Source organism: Pongo abelii, chromosome 23, assembly GCF_028885655.2.
Source record: "Pongo abelii isolate AG06213 chromosome 23, NHGRI_mPonAbe1-v2.0_pri, whole genome shotgun sequence".
Classification (NCBI taxonomy): domain Eukaryota; kingdom Metazoa; phylum Chordata; class Mammalia; order Primates; family Hominidae; genus Pongo; species Pongo abelii.
In genome coordinates this window covers 30786091-30802805 of record NC_085929.1, presented here as the reverse complement: position 1 = coordinate 30802805, position 16715 = coordinate 30786091, and the positions used below count along the sequence as shown (strand labels likewise).

Genomic DNA, 16715 nt, shown 5'->3' with positions numbered 1-16715 from the left:
AAAGTAGAAATCAATAACAAAGGAAATCTGAATTCAGGAATACATAAAAATTAAACAACACACTCCTAAACAATCAATGAATCAAAGCAGAAATTACAAATGATGTTCGAAAATTCTTTGAGATAAACGAAAATGGAAACAAAACACACCAAACTTGTAGGAGGCCGTGAGACCAGTGCTCAGAAGAAAATGTAGAGCTGGGAGGCCAAGTTGGGAAGATGGCATGAGGCCAGGAATTTGAAACCAGCCTGGGCGACAAAATGAGACCCCATTTGCACAAATAAAAATAAAAACAAACAAGTGGGTGGCACGTACCTGTGGTCACAACTACTTGCGAAGCTGAGGTGGAAGGGTCCTTGAGTCCAGTAGATGAAGGCTACAGTAAGCTGTGATCGTGTCACTGCACTCCAGCCTGGATGCGAGACCCTGTCAAAAGTAGAAAAGAAAGAGAGACAGAGAAAGAGAGAGAGGAAGGAGGGAAGGAAAGAAGGAGGGCAGGAGGGAGGGAGAAAGAAAAAGGAAGGGGAAGGGGAAGGGGAAGGGGAAGGGGAAGGGGAAGGGGAACGGGAAGGGGATGACCTCTGAACTGCAGCCCTGAGGCTGGACCTGGGGAGAACTGGCCTCACAGGAAAGAGAAGAGGTGTTAGGGCTGGGCGCGGTGGCTCACGCCTGTAATCCCAGCACTTTGGGGGGCCGAGGTGGGTGGATCACGAGGTCAGGAGATCAAGACCTTCCTGGCTAACACGGTGAAACCTCGTCTCTACTAAAAATACAAAAAATTAGCCAAGTGCGGTGGCGGGTGCGTGTAGTCCCAGCTACTCGGGAGGCTGAGGCAGGAGAATCACTTGAACCCGGGAGGTGGAGTTTGCAGTGAGCTGAGATGGTGCGCATGCACTCCAGCAGCCTGGGTGATAGAGTGAGACTCCATCTCAAAAAAAAAAAGAGAGGTGTTAGATGGAATCAGACTCTCAGAAAAGACAGAAAGGAGATGAAGAGAAACAGGGAGAAATGACTAGGACCCACTGTGGAAGACTCTGTGTCCAGCAAAAATGACGTAATGGGATAATGAAGGGACAGTTTCTATCTCCTACAGAGCAGGAGTACCCCTGAGAGCTCTGGTGAGAGGACAGGCTATGGGTTCCTGGGATTTCAGACATTTGGAGCGGGAATGCAGGGATGTAAGATGGTGTGTTTTCCAGTCCCCTGGCCAGCAATGATGCTTCTCAGTTATGAACGTACCCCATGGAGAGTCCTAGGGTCTTCCTGTCTGAGTTAACTTGTCCTCTCAGTTCTTCCTCCCTAGATCTCTTTAGGATTATTTCCTGGCTTAGGGTTTCCTGAGAGTGGAGGAGAAGGAGCTATGGATGCCCCCCTTCCTCCCTCACCATGGTCAGAAGTCTGGCCAAGGCCACTTCATTAAGGGACAGGGGACCTTTCCTGTCTCCTCAAGGGCAGCCTCCTGAGTTGATCTGACCCCCAGGTTTAACCGGAACACACTAGAACCTTCCACACCATCTGCACATGGAAAATGTGTGTCTGTTTATTGATTTATGAAGCCACCTAGAAAGATTAGCTATAAACAATGTGTTCATTTAATTTTAGGATATATCTGTTAGAGGCAACTAGGCAGAAAGGTGAACTTTTCCATCACTTAGACCTCAAGTCAGCAGCTCATGCAGCAGTGATTGCTCGGGTGACTCTGAGTGACCTGTTCTACCTCTAGAACCAACGTTTCTGGTTAGGCTAAATGGAGAAAATAAAAATTCTCCAACCATTTAATTAAGATTCACTGGGAGGCCAGGCATGGTGGCTCACGCCTGTAATCCCAGCACTTTGGGAGGCCGAGGTGGGTGGGTCATGAGGTCAGGAGATCAAGACCATCCTGGCTAACACGGTGAAACCCTATCTCTACTAAAAATACAAAAAATTAGCCAGGCATGGTGGCACTCCCCTTTAGTCCCAGCTACTCAGGGAGGCTGAGGCAGGAGAATCACTCAAACTCAGGAGGCAGAGGTTACAGTGAGCCAAGATCATGTCACTGCACTCCAACCTGGGCAACAGCGGGAGACTCTGCCAAAAAAAAAAAAAAAAAAAAAAGCATCATCCTGCTTTGACAAGAGATGTAAGTCTGTTCTTCAGGATTTCTAGGAGTAGGAATCTTATTGTGTTGTGTAAAACTCCACTGGGGCAGGCATCAGAATCGAGGAGTGACCTTCTCGAACCCCAGGACTCTTTTTGACTATGTGAGCTAAAACATGGTAAGAAGCTGTCATTTTTTTTTGAGAAAAAAAAAAAATTCAAAATTTATTTTCCAACAGGCAGACAGCATCAGCAGGTACAACTACAGGGGTTTCTCCATAGATCATACATTCACAAGGCATTATTAGCTCAACAGTGAGAAAGCCACTGGTGTGTTTTCTGTAACAATATCCACTTCACAGCGTAAACAGGTACTATTATCGTGTTCACTTACAATTCCAGAAGGAAAGGCACAACTTGGCAAAAAGAAAAAAAGAGGGGGCGGAACCCTAAAGTCAGGTGCAACGATGAAGGGACAACACTTTGGCTAATCGTCTTGGATGTGTATTTCCATCAGGACCTTCCACATACAGAGGAAAGACTTTTCTCCCAGAAGTTAAGAGTTTTTTTCTTTCTTTCTTGTTAAACCAAGAGCAATGTTTCATTTGCTCAATATCACATATACAAAAGGAAACGACAAAAAAAAAAAGGCATCACAAAATCATCTTGAATGTTCACCTCTTCCCACCAATACATCAACTTTAGGTTTTAGACAGGGCCTGGGAATACTTCAGCGGTCTTGAAATAGGAAAATAGACAATGTGGCTACAAAAAATAAAAAATAAATGAGGTAGATAAATTAAAGCTTTCACACCCAGGACGTGCCTGTTCTAACTTCGTAGCCTTCATGAAATATTCAGCAAAAAATCAAAACAGAAAATCTTCATAATTACCTGGCATAAGTCGCACAAGGAAATTCCACAAAAACAATCAGTATGTGAACCTGTGATGGGAAACACGCCCTGCCACGAGTTTCTTCTCGAGCATGAAAACCCAGTTCTTCAATAGAGTAGGCACTGGCAAACTAAGTCACCTGAGATTCCCCGCTCAGGTGCCCACCTCTTCTGGGGTTTGGGAAGCGGAAGGCATCTAAGAGGTGTGGGGAAAACATTGGCACTCTCTGGGCTCCAGCTGAACTGTAAATAAGCAGCAACACACACATTGACTCCCTAAGGACTAACGTTAAGTCCATTTGAGGGCCTCTTACTTAAGATTCTAAGGTTGAAGCAATTTTATAATTCTACAACCCTAGTTTTTTGTTGTTCCTATTTTAAGTACATTCAAAAAAAAAAAAAAAAGATGGGGACAGGGTTGGGGCATATAAAACAGGTCCCTAAAGAGATGACAGCCCTTGTCCTTTTACCCGCGTCCAGTTACCAATAAGTATACAGTACCCCTCTCCCCTCAATTAGGCTATGTAGTTGTCTTTTCCACTGTTGTTCAGTAAGTTCCAATGATTCTACCTTGAAACAGGTAACAGTCTTTGGAAAAAGTCATTCTAGGTTTTACAAAGGTTCTATGTGTACATCTGTTACAAGTAACAAAGCTACTTTGCAAGGCCCAAAGAAGCTGTCATTTTTAACCCCCACAGTGACAGTTTCCCCACAACTGAATTCTAATCTTGAGTGTTGCACTTCCCAGAATGTTCTGGACAAGGCCTGGTGCTGTCCCTGCTGCAGTCCCTGGAGGGAGAGCAGGGGGTCTCCTTGGGGCCACTGTGGAGTCTCTGGGGCAAGAGGGAGCCTCCCCGGGGAAGGATGACAGGTCTGCTCACTTGCGGACTGGACACAATTCCTTATAGGCTGCCCTCTGGATGTGAATTATAGAGCCACAGGTAATGGAGCAGCAGAAATTCCTCTGAGATTATGTCTGTGTATAGTTGTGTTGGTTTGAAAAGTGTTTTGGTCATTTGAGTCTTCATACTTAGTAAACAAACAAAAATAAACTGGAAAAAAATTCTGAATTTGTAAAGCGTATCAGTTGTGTAGATACATTTTTTTTTTAATTGAGATGGAGTCTCGCTCTGTTGCCCAGGCTGGAGTGCAGTGGCGCGATCTCCGCTCACTGCAAGCTCCGCTTCCTGGGTTCACGCCATTCTCCTGCCTCAGCCTTCTGAGTAGCTGGGACTATACAGGCGCCCACCACCAGGATGGCTAATTTTTTGTATTTTTAGTAGAGACGGAGTTTCACCGTGTTAGCCAGATGGTCTCGATCTCCTGACCTTGTGATCCGCCTGTCTCGACCTCCCAAAGTGCTGGGATTACAGGCATAAGCCACCACGCCTGGCCTAGTGTAGATACACTTTAACATCAACAAAGAGACGGGCCAGCATCTGGGGGGCCAGCAGGTTTTGTCCCACTTCCCCGCCTGCCTGTGTTGCTGTGAGAAGCATCACTGGTCCAGGCATACAGTAATAGCCTTGTCCTCTAGCTGGGCCCAGAGACGTGAAGAATCCCTGTGTTTTCAGGGGCATATTTGGTTCCAAAGAAGCGGCTGGGGACGCTGGAGCCCTGGGGCTTATTTGAATGCGAGTGGTAGCTCAGGAGATGCTGGGGAGGGCTCCCTGGCTTCTGCCATCTCCCATGTATCCCACAGTCACCAACACTGAAGCCACTGCTCAGGGTGCAGGGGAGTCTGGCAGATGCTCCCGGGGTTGCAGAGAGGGAGGGCAGCTGAGTCAGCACAGGCTGGAGAGGGAACCTGCAGACACAGATAGTCACTGGTGCTGCGTCAAGGACCAGGGTAAAGATTCTCAGGGCCAGACCCAGAAGAGATGAAAACAAACTGGGGGCTGCCCTGGGTCTCTGAGGCCTGTCCCTACCTGTGCAGAGAGAGAGGGACATGAGGAGGGAGGAATCCAGGCTGTGGTGAACACAGCCCCTGACCCTCACAATGGGGCTGGGCTGTCCCAGGCTTGTTTAATTTCCCTCCTGCTCCCAGGGAAAAGAAGGGGCTCTTCATGCAAATTCACTCCCTTCCCTCCTGGATCACTCAGACCCTACCTGATCACTGATTCAGGAGCCTGAGAGGGGACTTGAGGACAGAGGAGGCTGAGGGAGGGGCTGCTCTGAATGCAGGCTCAGCAGCGTTGTGCAGGGAGCAGCTGTTGGGAACACACACAGGACCCTGCCAGGCCTTGAGAGCACCAGGCCATCGGGTCACATTCTGAGCACAGGGGACAGCTCTAAATCTGCCAGCTGGAGGCCAGTGGAGCTCACCCAGTTGTGAGCAATCCCCAGACAGGGCCTGGGACAGGGCACAGCACTCCTTACTGGTCACAGGCCCATCTTCAGTGTCCTCAGGGTCCTGGTACTTAATGCCCCAGGACGTCCCACCATCATTCAACACACAGTCCCCCAGGTCTCTGTGTAAGCAGTATGCTTAGGTCTCATTTCACAAATATTGATGAGCTGTGTGTGATTTCAGAGGCTTGCAATACAGAGAGAGAACTTCTCAATCCACAGACAATCCTGTGAATATTAGGGGCTCAACAAAACATATAAAGCAGTGGGGCTCTCTGGCCTGGCGCGGTGGCTCACGCCTGTAATCCCAGGACTTTGGGAGGCCAAGGCGGGTGTATCACCTGAGGTCAGGAGTTCGAGACCAGCCTGACATACATGGGGAAACCCATCTCTACTAAATTAAAAAAAAAAAAAATTAGCCTGGCATGGTGGCAGATGCCTATAATCCCAGCTACTAGGGAGGCTGAGACAGGAGAATTGGTTAAACCCGGGAGCTGGAGGTTGCAGTAAGCTGAGATTGCACCATTGCACTCCAGTCTGGGCAACGACAGCGAAACTCCGTCTCAAAATAAATAAATTAAATTAAAAAACAAAAAACCGGGGCTCTCTCAACACTCAGACATTTTGAGAACTACTCAGAGGAGGTGTCCTTGAAATAAAGTTGTAAGAGACAAGTGGGGATGTGCTTCTTCTGGTGAAATAACAGAACACAGAAAACAATGAGCTTTCTTTCTTTTTTCTTTTTTTTTTTGAGACAGAGTCTTGCTCTGTTGCCCAGGCTGGAGTGCAGTGGTGTGATCTCGGCTCACTGCAAGCTCTGCCTCCCGGGTTCACTCCATTCTCCTGCCTCAGCCTCCCCAGTAGCTGGGACTGCAGGGGCTCGCCACCACGCCTGGCTAAGTTTTTCTATTTTTAGTAGAGACGGGGTTTCACTGTGTTAGCCAGGGTGGTCTCGATCTCCTGACCTCGTGATCTGCCCACCTCGGCCTCCCAGTGTGCTGGGATTATAGGCTTGAGCCACCGCGCCCGGCCATATGTTCATTTTTACACAACTTTTGCCATAGTCATGAGTGTGATAATCACAAACACACCCTGATGTTCCTGGTCAGGCTGCAGATTCCAGGAGTTGCCAGGGGCCATGCAGAAAATAGTGGCTCACACCTGAAGCCCAGAACATATAAAATTGTTGATGTATTTTAGCATACTTGTTAGTATCATCACCACAAACGCAGAAATGCTCAAATCCTGTAAGCTAAAACCCCTAGGGAGAGTTACAAATAAGAGCTCAAAGTACTGGCCAGGCACGGTAGCTCATACCTGTAATCCCAGCATTTTGGGAGGTCGAGGTGGGTGGATCACCTGAAGTCAGGAGTTAGAGACCAGCCTGAACAACATGGTGAAACCCCATCTGTACTAAAATGCCAAAATTATCCAGGTGTGGTGGCAGGTAGCTGAGACAAGAGAATCGCCTGAACCCAGGAGGCAGAGGTTGCAGTGAGCAGAGATTGCGCCACTGCACTCCAGCCTGGGCTAAGAGTGAGGCTCTGTCTAAAAAAAAAAAAAAAAACCAGAAATAAAACCCATGCCAAGTCTCTGCTTAATGACAAGCACCATGCCAAATCCTGCAGTGCTATTATCCTCATCTTATCCACTTTATGCAGGAAACTGAGGCAGAAAGAAGAAAAGGGATGGCTAAGGTCACATGGTGATGGAAACACCAGTTTTTTTTAGATGGAGTCTCTCTCTGTTGCCCAGGCTGGAGTGCAGTGGCACGATCTCAGCTCATTGCAACCTCTGCCTCCCGGGTTCAGGTGATTCTCCTGCCTAGTAGTTAGGACTATAGGCACCCCCCACCATGCCTAATAATTTTTTGTATTTTTAGTAGAGATGGGGTTTTACCATGTTGGCCAGCTCTTGAACTCCTGATCTCAGGTGATCCGCCCACCTTGGCCTCCCAAAGTACTGGGATTACAAGCGTGAGCCACCACACCTGGCCATGTTTTCATTTTCCCTATTGTTTTGGGGGTTCACTAGAGACTTCTTCGTCACAAGATCTGAGAGTGGCAGTTCCTTCTGTTGCACTCCCTGTAATTTACAGGGGTCCTGAAGATGGAGTGGTGTGGTGTGGAGGGAGGGAAATGTTTGCAAGTCCTGTGATAAGTCTTCTAGGAGTCCGAGGCCCTGTGCTGTAACCTCCAGGTGTGCCTCTCAGTTTTCCCCTCTTTGGTGAGATTGAAAGGATAGAGATTTGGCAATTTCCTTTTATCCAGGCTCACAATGTTCTGCAAAAACAGTTTTCCTTGAGGGCAGTTTCATCTTTTACTTTTTTAAAAACATTTTTTATTTTCAAGGGTTTTGGGGGAGCAGATGGTGTCTGGTTACATAAGTTTTTGTGAGATTTTGGTGCACCCATCTCCTGAGCAGTATACTGAACCCAATTTGTAGTCTTTTATCCCTCACTCTGTTTCCATCCTTTCCCCCTGAGTCCCCAAAGTCCATGGTGTCATTCTTATGCCTTTGCATCCTCATAGCTTAGCTCTCATTTATGAGTAAGGAGACTAGAATACTCTGGGCATATTTCAGAAGCAGCCCTAGAAGGAATGAAATGTCTCCTGGACCAGGCCAAGGGCCTCACTGCCCAGCGCAGCCGTGGCACACTGCTCCCCCCCACGCTGGCCGCTCTGGCTCCAGCCTCAGCTCAAAGGGTCCCGGGTACAGCTAGAGCCTCCACCTAGATTTCAGGGAATGTATGGGAAAGCCTGAATGTCCAGGTAGAAACCTGCTCAGGGGCAGAGCCTTCACAGAGAACCTCTACTAGGGCAGAGTGGAGGGGAAATGTGGGCTTGGAATCACCACACAAGAGTCCTCATTGGGGTACTGTCTAGCGGTGCTGTGGGAAGGGAGCCACGGTTTTCCAGACCCCTGAATGGTAAAGCCACAGATAGCTTGCACCCTGCTTGCACCTGGAAAACCTGCAGTCACTCAACAACCTGTGAGAACAGCCCAGAAAGCTGAACCCTGCAAAGTAAGGGGGCAGAGCCCAGAAGGACGGCCACATATGCACAGCCAACTCATCTTCAACAGAGCCCACAGAAACACACAGTGGGGAAAGGTCACCCTGTTCAATAGTAGGGGGAAGGTTGGATAACCACATGCAGAAGAGTTACACTGTGCCCCTGTGTTCCACCAAATACAAGTTACCTCAAGATAGATCAAAGATTTGCAGATAAGACCCATAACTCCAAAAATACTACAAGAAAACATGGAGAAAACTCTTCTGGATCTCAGTCTAGGCAAATAATTTATAGCTAAAATTTATAGCTCAAAAGCCTGACATGGGGAAGTTATCCTGTAGGATGAGCTGGAGAATAGCCCAGGGTGCAGGCATAACAAGAAGTCTCAATGTTGGAGTGAAACCAGAGAACCTCAGTTCAGCCAGGCTGGTGGTGTCCTTGGCTGGGGCTGTGCTGTGCTGTCACCATGGGGCATCAAAAGGGCCTGGGTAGATGGAAAGAAGCTTTCACTGGAGCCAGCAGGAGGCCCCAGGAGAAGCTGAGAAAGGGGACTGGTATCCATGGGGGTGACCTCCAAGTCAGTTGTTGGCTAGGGAGCCAGTTTAGCAGATGTGCTGGCTGCAGGGCTGGAACTGGCTCCAGATACAGCGATCCACGGACTATGGCAGAGAGGAGCACTAGAGTCGGGACAACGTGGGCCTGTGTGTGGAGAAGGCAGGAAAATCCACGCACTTTGGGGATGGGGATTCCATCCTGCTGGTGCTGAGAGAGACAGGGAAGGCAAAGCCAGCTCTTGCTGCAGCTGTGGCTGAGGCCCAGGAATGTGAAGGGCCTCTGTCTTCCTCGTTCAGAGGGGACCCCCATGTGGGATTCATTGTGGAGAGGGGAAGGGCTGCTGAAGCAGCTGCAGGAGCAGGAGAGGCAGGGCTTGGGCTTCCCCTGGTGCAGACCATGCTTGGGGCTGGGGAGGGGGCAGGGGTCAGCAAGGTGAATGATGCCGAGGCCTGGGAGTGGGAAGAGGTGGCAGGATGGGGATCTAAGGAGGAAAATGGGGGGCCTGGTGAGCTGTGCTTCTTCCCAGACACAGGAGGCATAGAGGGGGCCCCTACAACAGATGCTATCAGGGCCACTGGGCCCAGGCCGTCCTGGGACCTGTGTCTCTCCTGTTGTGCATCCATGCTGGGTACTAAAGGTGCAGGAGGAAGACGAGCCACCCAGCTGTGGGCGAGGACAAAGCATGGGAAGTCCGTGAGGCTCTGCATTCCCAGATGGCCTTGGCCTCACCCCGCAGTGCACTGTTGATGCACCGGAGTGACACCTCCTTCTCCTCCTCAGATCCCCTTCCTGCCACCTCTTCTCACCAGGCCAGCACATCCATGCATCCATCTGAGAACTGTCCCAGGCCCTCCTTCCCACCACCCTAGTCAATAGCCCCTTTATTAAATTTGCCTCAATGTACTCGGTTTTGGGGAGCCATCTGTTTCCTGTTGCCACCATGACAGTATTCACACAGTCTCAAGTCCAAACACTGCAGAGTGGAGAAGGTTGTCCACTTACAGCTGTGGATCTCAAAACTCAGAGAGGTTAAGCTCCTCTCCTGAGGTCACACAGCTGGGAAGCTGGCTGCAAACCTTTTATCTCGGGAACGGATCTGGAACAGGGTGGTAAGGGTGCATGTAGTTCTCAGCTTGAGGGACGGGCTCTGACAAGTGAGGACCTCTCCCACCTTTGCTACCCAGCTACTGGCTATATCTCCCCAGAAGTTTGATATCCCAGCTACCTGCTAGAATATCTCCCCAGGAGTTAATGACAGGCTGACAGCCCGAGGCCAGGAGATGAAATTGAAAAGGCTGGTAATTAGCAAGGAGGGTAACAGGTTATTACCCTTGAACACTGCAGAAAAGGGCATTGTCTCCATGCAGGAAGAGGAGGCCGCACACTCCTCCGAACCCATCCCGGGGCACAGACCAGACTGTGGACAGGGGAAGAGGGCCAGGCAGCCCTGGAAGGAAGAGCTGGAATTCAGCTCACTCTCTTTCCCCATTCCAGGCTCTCAGATGTGGGCTTGGGCTTGATCCACTTTGAAGGCTGACAGATGGCAGGGAGTGTGGGGTGGTCCAGGGGCAGTGGTGGTCTGGGATCACTGTGGTCTGCGTGTAGGAACTTTATGGTAGTGAAGCTCATTATTCACTTTTTTTGGGCACTCACTATGTTCCAGAACTGTGTATAACCACAACAACCCTGATGACGTAAGTCCCCAAATGACTCCATTTTATAGGTGGGGAAACTGAGGCACAGATTTTTTTTTCCCACATAATCTGCCCTAGGTTACTCAAAGGTGGCAGGAGTCAGATCCAGGGCCCTTGTTCTAATGAATACCTTGTCTCACAGCAGAAGCTGGAGGCTATTTTGAACCAAATGATAAAATAAGAGAATATTTACTTGAAAATGTTCCTTTTAAAGAAAAATAAAAAAAATTTTAAGTTCAAGAGTACATGTACAGATCTGTTATACAGGTAAACTCATGTCACGTGGGTTTCTTGTGCAAATTATTTCACCACCCAGGTACTAAGCCTATTAGCCAATTTATTTTTTCTACTTCCCCCACCTTCCACCCTCCGATAGGCCCCAGTCTCTGTTGCTCCCCTGTGTCCGTTGCTCCCCTCTGTGTCCATGTGTTCTCATCATTTAGCTCCCATTTATAAGTGAAAACAGGTGGTACTTTTCTGTTTTGCATTAGTTTGCTAAGGATAATGGCCTCCATCTCCATCCATGTTCCTGCCAAGGATATGATCTCATTCTTTTTTGTGGCTGCACAGTATTCCATGGTGTGTATGTACCACATTTTCTTTATCCAGGCTACAACTGATGGGCATTTAAGTTGAGTCCATGCCTTTGCTATTGTGAATAGTGCTGCAGTGAACATTGGCGTGCATGTGTCTTTTTTTTTTTTTTTTTTTTTTGAGACAAAGTCTCTCTCTGTCACCCAGGCTAGAGTGCAATGGCATGATCTCGGCTCACTGGAACCTCTGCCTGCCAGGTTCAAGCGATTCTCCTGCCTCAGCCTCCTGAGTAGCTGAAATTACAGGTGTGTGCCAACACACAACAGGTGTGTGCCAGCTAATTTTTGTATTTTTAGTAGAGAACGGGTTTCACCATGTTGGTCAGGCTGGTCTCAGACTCCTGACCTCGTGATCTGCCCACCTCGGCCTCCCAAAGTGCTGGGGTTACAGGCATGAGCCACTGTGCCCAGCCGCATGTCTTTATGACAGAATGAAATTTATAGTCCTTTGGGCATAAACCCAGTAATGGGATTGTTGCATTGAATGGTATTTGTCTTTAGGTCTTTGAGGAATTGTTGCTGTCTTCCACAATGACTGAACTAATTTACACTCCCACCAAAAGTGTGTAAGCATTCCTTTTTCTCTGCAACCTTGCCAGTGTCAGTTATTTTTTGACTTTTTAATAATTAGCCATTCTGACTGGTGTGAGATGGTATCTCACTGTGGTTTTATTTGTATTTCTCTAATCATCAGTGATGTTGAGCTTTTTTTCATATGCTTGTTGGCCGCATGTATGTCTTCTGAGACGTATCTGTTCATGTCATTTGCCCCCTTTTTAATGAGGTTTTTTTCCCTTGTAAATTTAAGTGCCTTACTTGAACATACTTTATGTGCCAGGTGCTTTTATAGAATACTTATTTAATCCTCAAAAGAGAATTATTATCCCCATTTTAAAGGTGTACAAACTGAGGCTCAGGGAGTTTATGCAATTTTCCCAGGGTCACACAGCCAGGAAAGGGCACTGCTGGAACTCGAACCTAGGCCTCTCTGGATGGCCTGCCTTAACGCCCTGCCTCCAGCCCCGCCGAGTACTGGGTCTTCTGAAAATCAAGGTGCTAGGAAACCCGTGAGAAGGGATTCCTCGGCTTCTCCCAACTTGAGGACCAAAAGAAACACCGCACTGGGAGTTAGGAGACCTGGGTTGCCTGCCAAGACAGCACCAATCACACCCAAAAGGGGCCTTTCAGGAGATAGGAGCCCACAAAGGTCCAGGTGGTCAGGAGGCTTTTATCCCTCCCCAGCATCCATTCTAAGGGGTCCTCCAACATCTGCTTGCATTCCTCCAATGATGGGGAGCTCATTCCTTTTGGAACCAGCAAATTAGCATAAAGGACAGGGTGTCAGGAGGCAGCTGAGAGAGAATGAAAGCCCAGAATATGGAGTCACTGACTTGGGGTCGAATCCTCAGCTACTCACTGTATGTGTGATGTTCGGCAAATTTCCAACCTCATGTGGATATCTGTAAAGTGGGGTAGGTGGTAACCAGCACCCTTCCCTCTTAGGGGTAAGGTGAGGAGGCCTGAATGAGATCCTGGAGATGGTGCCTGACGCACAGCAGGGATTCTTCAAATGATAGAGGTGCTTGAGATGACACGGGCTACCCAGGAGGTGCTCATGGGCGTCAGGTGAACGGCCGGCTGCTGAGGCGTCCTTCAGCTCAGTGCCGCCTTCCCTGGGCTTCCTATCTGCTGGCTAGTTGGGACCTAGCTGGCCTCTGAGGCTGCAGCCCAGCCCGGTCCCTCCACATCACGCCTCTGAGCACCTGCCCCACCACGTCCAGCCACACCCTGCAACCATTCAGAAACCAGCCCCGCCCTCCCTCCCTCTCCCCACCCGCAAATATTTAAACAGCATAAGAAGAAGATTAATCTCAGGGGGGACTCAGGGCAAGTGAACACTAATTCTAGGCAGGGAAACCCAGGGCAATCCATGAGGCAGGAAGGGGGATTCTGGGTCTCCTGGGCCTGCCCTGTCTTCTCCAGTCCTCTCACCTGCCACCTGCCCACACCCAGGTACCCTCTGCTGCCCACCTTGAGTCCTGCCAGGTTCCACATTAACTTGCCATTCATCCCTGCCTCCCCACAATGGGCTGGGTTTACTCCACTGAACCCCAGATGAGACTCACATGCCCCAGGGTGCAGAGCTGTCATAAAGATTGCAGAAAATAGAGGCAGAGAGCCTCAAACAGGACCCAGCACACAGCCGGTGCCAGATCAAGGGAGACACTCTAGGGGAGTAAAAACATAAACAGGCCAATCTCCAGCTCTGCCATTTGCTGGGCGACCTCGGGCCTCAGTTTCCTCATCTGTGACATGGAAATGGTACCTGCATCCCCTCATAGGGCTGCTGTGCGAGGATGCCACGAGCAAAACACACACAGCACTTGAACAGGGCCGGGCACACCATGAGGGCTGGAGAAGGGGTAGCCCCCCGAAAGCCACGTCCTCACTCCATTCTGTGGTTGGCTCCAATTATCTCCCCCTCGGAGAGCCTCCCTGATCACCTTGTCTAAAACAGGGCCTCACACCTGCCATCGCTACCCTTTTCCTCTGCTGCGTACTCTTCCTTAGGACTCATGCACTTGACCTCTCTTTATACATCTCTGGGCTCATCTATTTAGCGTCCATCTCTCCCATGAAGAGCTTGAGCCCCTAGGACAGTGTCCGGCCACACAGCAGGTGCTCAGTAAATGCTGACGATCAATCGGACTACATTAGTAACACTAACACCAGCAGCTAATGCTTACTGAGCTTGGTTCCAGGCAGTGTCCTAAGCCCCCTTGACTCTAGGTCCCATTGATATGTGTTTAAAGCTGGGATCAGTTAACTTTTTCTGTAAAGGGTTGGGTAGCAAATATTTTAGAGTTTGAGGCAAGACTGCCTGATAAATTTCAGGATGCTCAGTTAAATCTCAATTTCTGATAAACAAGGAATAATTTGACTATAGGTATGCTCCAAATATTACATGGATTATTGATTGATTCTCTGAAATTAAAATTTAAACAAGGCATTCTGAATTTTTATTTGCCAAATCTGGCAAAGTATTTTTATTTGCTAAATTTCTATTTGCAAAAACTGGCAAACCTATTTTCAGGCACATACAATCCATCTCATAGTATCTTTTGTGAACCACCATCTCCAGCCCTGCCTGGGCCACTGACCCTCAGCCCTGGTCCCCAAAGGTAGCACTACATGCTCGCTTCCATACCATTGCTCATGTGGTGCCTTCTGCCAGATGCTCCTCCCCAAATGCTCTAGCTGGTTAGCTGCAACTCAGGCTTCAAGCTTCAGCCAAGGTGTCACCCCTCCTGGAAGCCTTCCAGGACTCCTCATCCCCTAATCTGGGATAAGTGTGCCTCTCCCATGTCCCATTACCACCTCCTTCCCTGCACATATCACAGGAACCAAAACTGTCATTCACGCACTCAATATTTCTCAAGTGCTCCTACGAGTCAGGCACCAGGGAGCAAGCAGACACGCTCCCTGTCCTCGCAAGCCTTACAGTCCAGGGAGATGGAAAGATATAAACAGAATCACAAAATGGGTAAATCATTACAAAGTAAGACCAGTTCTTTACACCTTCTGACCTCTGTGACAGATCCCACAGCCAACACTCATGCCCCAGCCAGCCCCCAAACCCAACAGCTCCCCAAAACCCTGGATATAAATAGCCTATGTACTGCTAAGCAGATACTTCAGGGAACGATCTGCTGGCTGTGAAGAAGATGCAGCCTCAGCAGGGTTCCACGACCCTTCTGCAAGCAAAATTTTCTTTGCTTGGATGCCCATAAGAAACACTAAGGGAGCTCTTCAAAGAAACAGCGCCAGACACGGTGGCTCACATCTGTCAACTCAGCATTGTGGGAGGCTGAGGCAGGAAAATAGCCTGAGACTAGACCAGCCAGGGTGGAACAGTGAGACCCCACCTCTACAAAAAACATGGCATGGCATGGTGGTGCATGCCCATAGTCCCAGCTACTTGAGAGGCAGAGACGGGAGGATTCCTTGAGCCTGGGAGGTCAAGGCTGCAGTGCTTATGATTGTGCCACTGCGCTACAGCCTGGGCAACACCACAAGATCCCGTTTCAAAAAAGAAACAAAACAAAACATGTCTGTCTCCTGCGCCATCAAATAAATCCAAATATCTGCTGGGTGACACAGGGTATTAACATTTTTAAATATCTCCTCTGCTGAAGTAAATATATAGTAATGGCTGAAAACCATTCATTATGTAAATACACTTCCTTTGACTTATCTGTAGCCCTTTCCTATCTAGCAATTTCTACAGACCCTCTCTGTGGGCTTCGGAAGCCAGAATGGGCAGGGCCAGGTGTGAGGTGTCTTAGGACACTGAGGATAGAGCACAGCTCCCAGCTCAGGGGGACCCATTGCTGAGGCTAAGGCACCCACCTGGGGCTCAGCTTATCTTCACAGGAAAAATCACACCTCGGAACCCCAGAGACCCAAAAGAAAGCTCCAGTTCGGCAGATACCTGCCAATGGGCCCTGGAGTGGCTGCCCCATGGAAAACTGCCATTGCACTGTCAGCTCCCTCCAGCCCTCTCTCGGATCCCAGCAGGAGCAGATTTCTGACTAAGCTCAGAGGTCTCAACAAATGGCAGGTTGAACCTCAGAGGAGTTATTAATAGGCCTATAGTTACCTCAAGACTCCACCTGACCAGGTCCAAAAATGAGTCCTGGGAGGGCAGCCAGGAAGAAAGCAGGGCAGAGAGGAAACACAGGGAGAGGGGGCCCTGGGTCCATGTCAGACATGGAGGGAACCAGAGGAACAAGAGCAGCCCTGATGATTGTGCTCCCCACAGCCCCTGCATGCCTGTCCCCTGAGACTTCAGGGTGAGGAGCTCACTCTTGCCCTTCACCTGTTCCTGGGCTCTGGTAGGCTGGCCTGCTTCCTGCCCCAGCCTCGCCCACTCTCTGCTCTCCTCGCCACTGATGTAGGCAAGCTGATCTCTCTGGTTTGCTGGGCTCTCACTTTCTGCCCAATGGCACCGAGTTAACATCTTTGCATGCTTTATATTCTATGATTAAAAAAGAAAGCTATTCTCACTAACGCCATTTTTCAGAGGAGAAAATAGGCACACGGATGTTCTACGACTTCCTCACGATCACCAAGCTACAAGTGAGAGCTGGGCTTTGAATGGAGGTCTACCCATGCTCCTAAAGTTGAGCCATCCTCCATGGAAAGGACAGCACCTATAAAAGCTCAGTGAATGGGGTGGGAGTGTCCTCACTAGGGCCCTACCATGCTGGTACCCTGATATCCAACTTCCAGCCTCCAGAACTGGGAGAAATACAATTCTGTTTTTTTGATGAGCTCCCCAAGCTATGGCTCTTTGTTGTAATAGCCTAAACTCGCCCAGAAGTGCTATTCCATCATCTGTGTCATATTCCATCATTCAGAAGGGAGTCACTAACCCCTCAGTGCTATCTTCATGGACGCTGCCCACCCTAGGCTGAGATGACGCACAGGGTCTGGGTCTAAATAAAATGGGAAGGCACCGGAAGGTGCAATGTCAGA

General features: G+C 49.1%; 1 protein-coding gene and 1 long non-coding RNA gene across 5 annotated transcripts in view; one reads left to right on the top strand and one right to left on the bottom strand.

Moving 5' to 3' along the window:
* The window catches only part of LOC100435123 (uncharacterized), a 45261-nt gene that overhangs the window by 7237 nt on the left and 21309 nt on the right, over positions 1 to 16715 (bottom strand). For 2 of the 3 annotated variants that reach the window (XR_010139443.1, XR_010139442.1), the window contains exon 6: positions 316 to 4779. This is a non-coding gene — a long non-coding RNA (uncharacterized LOC100435123). The remainder of the gene's footprint in view (positions 1 to 315; positions 4780 to 16715) is intronic. The other variant, XR_010139444.1, reaches the window with a different exon arrangement.
* The window catches only part of DRICH1 (aspartate rich 1), a 60429-nt gene that overhangs the window by 40447 nt on the left and 3267 nt on the right, over positions 1 to 16715 (top strand). The window lies entirely within an intron of this gene.